The sequence below is a fragment of the Arachis ipaensis genome, chromosome B1 (genome assembly GCF_059453495.1).
Source record: "Arachis ipaensis isolate K30076 ecotype BB chromosome B1, ASM5945349v1, whole genome shotgun sequence".
NCBI lineage: Eukaryota > Viridiplantae > Streptophyta > Magnoliopsida > Fabales > Fabaceae > Arachis > Arachis ipaensis.
Window position 1 is genome coordinate 84,801,549 of NC_142436.1, and position 3,210 is coordinate 84,804,758.

Here is a 3,210-nt window from a genome sequence, read left to right on the forward strand (position 1 = left end):
AGATCATATTGACTTGCTGAGTCAATATTTTGTTCTGAGCCAATATGGCATTTAGAGTATCAACTTCAAGAACTCCCTTCTTTATAGGCGTCCCATTATTCACAGGATTCCTTTCAGAAGTGTACATGAACTGGTTATTAGCAACCATATCAATGAGTTCTTGAGCTTCTGCAGGCGTTTTCTTTAGGTGAATGGATCCACCTACAGAAGTGTCCAGTGACATTTTTGATAGCTCAGATAAACCATCATAGAATATATATCCAGGATGGTCCATTCTGAAAGCATGTCAGAAGGACACTTTTTGGTCAACTGTTTGTATCTTTCCCAAGCTTCATAGAGGGATTCACCTTCTTTCTGTCTGAAGGTTTGAACATCAGCTCTAAGCTTGCTCAGCTTTTGAGGAGGAAAGTACTTGGCTAAGAAAGCCGTGACCAGCTTATCCCAAGAGTTCAGGCTGTCTTTGGGTTGAGAATCCAACCATAATCTAGCTCTGTCTCTTACAGCAAAAGGGAAAAGCATGAGCCTGTAGACTTCAGGATCTACTCCATTAGTCTTAACAGTATCACATATCTGCAAGAATTCAGTTAAGAACTGAAAAGGATATTCAGATGGAAGTCCATGAAACTTGCAGTTCTGCTGCATCAGAGAAACTAATTGAGGTTTTAGCTCAAAGTTGTTTGCTCCAATGGCAGGAATGGAGATGCTTCTTCCATGTAAATTGGAATTAGGTGCAGTAAAGTCACCAAGCATCTTCCTTACATTATTATTATTTTCGGCTGCCATCTCCTCTTCTTGTTCGAAAATTTCTGAAAGGTTATCTTTGGATTGTTGTAATTTAGCTTCTCTTGATTTTCTCTTCAGAGTCCTTTCAGGTTCTGGATCAGCTTCAACAAGAATACTCTTGTCCTTGCTCCTGCTCATATGACAAAGAAGAGGGCACAGAAATAATAATAATAATAATATGGATCCTTTATACCACAGTATAGGGATCCCTATGTGAGTAGAAGAAGAGGGGGAGACAAAGAATGTAATATAATGGAAGAAACACAACTGTGAGGAGGGTTGAGATGTGAGATGAGATGTTAGTAGATGAATAAATAAATAAAATAAGATGGGAGATGGAGAATTTTTGAAAATAATTTTTTTGAAAAAGGGTTAGTGATTTTCGAAAATAGTTTTTGAAAAAGGTTAGTAATTTTTGAAAAATTTTGAAATCAAAGATAAAAATAATTAGTTAATTAAAAAGAAATTTTTGAAAAAGAGGGAAGATATTTTCGAAAATTAGAGAGAGAGAGTTAGTTAGGTAGTTTTGAAAAAGTTAAGAAACAAACAAAAAGTTAGTTAGTTAGTTGAAACAAATTTTGAAAAGATAAGAAGTTAGGAGGTTAGAAAAGATATTTTGAAACCAACTTTTTGAAAAGGTAAGATATGAAGATATTTTAGAAATTAGTTTTAGAAAAGATTTGATTTTTAAAATCTCAATAAATGACTTGATTCATAAGAAATCACAAGATATGATTCTAGAACTTAAAGTTTGAATCTTTCTTAACAAGCAAGTAACAAACTTCAAATTTTTGAATCAAAACATTAATTGATCATGTTATTTTCGAAAATTTGATATAAAAATAAGAAAAAGATTTTTGAAAAATATTTTTGGAATTTTCGAAAATAACTAAGAATTTTGAAAAAGATTTGATTTTTGAAAAAGATTTTGAAAAAGATAAGATTTTCAAATTGAAAATTTGATTTGACTCATAAGAAACAACTTGATTTTAAAAATTTTTGAAAAAGTCAACTCAAATTTTCGAATTTGATGAGAGAAAAAGGGAAAGATATTTTTTTTGTTTTTTTGAATTTTTATGATGAGAGAGAAAAACAGGAAAAATGATGCAATGCATGAAAGTTATGGATCAAAACAATGAATGCATGCAAGAATGCTATGAATGTCAAGATGAACACCAAGAGCACTATGAAGATCATGATGAACATCAAGAACACATTTTTGAAAAATTTTTTATGCAAAGAAAACATGTAAGACACCAAAACTTAGAAATCTTTCATGTTTAGACTCTTAGAAACGAAAAATGCACATGTAAAACAAGAAAAGACACAAAACATGAAAACATCAAGATCAAATAAGAAGACTTACCAAGAACAACTTGAAGATCATGAAGAACACTATGAATGCATGATATTTTCGAAAAATGCAAGATGCATATGCAAGTGACACCAAACTTATGATATGACTCAAGACTCAAACAAGAAACACAAAAAATATTTTTGATTTTTATGATTTTCTAATTTTTTTGGTATTTTTCGAAAATTAATTGAAAAAGGAAAATAAGGATTCCAAAATTTTTAATATGAATTCCAGGAATCTTGCATTCTTAGTCTAAAGCTTCAGTCCAGGAATTAGACATGGCTCACTAGCCAGCCAAGCTTTCAATGAAAGCTCCAGTCCAAAACACTAGACATGGCCAATGGCCAGCCAAGCTTCAGCATTTAACATCAGAGATATTGCTCTTGATAACAAATTGCAAGCCTCAGTCCAAATAAATTTAGACATGGCTTTACAGCCAGCCAGGCTTCACATGCTTCATGAAACACTAGAATTCATTCTTAAAAATTTTGAATAAAAATATATTTTTTTTTGAAAACATTTTTTTTTCGAAAACAGATGAGAAATTTTTGAAATATTTTTGAAAAATTTATGAAAAGAAAACAAAAAGAAAATTACCTAATCTGAGCAACAAGATGAACCGTCAGTTGTCCAAACTCGAACAATCCCCGGCAACGGCACCAAAAACTTGGTGCTTTTGCCGGATCAAACTTGGCACTGATGTTACCGGACCAAAAGCTTGCCGAAAACTCAAACAATCCCCGGCAACGGTGCCAAAAACTTGGTACGCGGAATCGTGATTACACTTTAATTATGTAAAATTCATTGCTCTTTCTTTCCCTGGAAATGGCGCCAAAAACATGATGCCAAGACCATGGTTCACAACTCCGTGTAACTAACCAGCAAGTGCACTGGGTCGTCCAAGTAATACCTTACGTGAGTAAGGGTCGAATCCCACGGAGATTGTTGGTATGAAGCAAGCTATGGTCACCTTGCAAATCTAAGTTAGGCAGATATAAATTGATAATGGTGTTTTCGAATAATAATTAATAGAATAGGGATAGAAATACTTATGTAATTCATTGGTGAGA

At 32.9% G+C, this 3,210-nt stretch overlaps 1 non-coding gene across 1 annotated transcript; it reads left to right on the forward strand.

Moving 5' to 3' along the window:
- Positions 1–279: 279 nt before the first annotated feature.
- On the forward strand, positions 280–387 carry LOC148577299 (small nucleolar RNA R71). Its single transcript, XR_015903265.1, has one exon. It is a non-coding gene; the product is annotated as a small nucleolar RNA R71 (small nucleolar RNA).
- Positions 388–3,210: the final 2,823 nt, after the last annotated feature.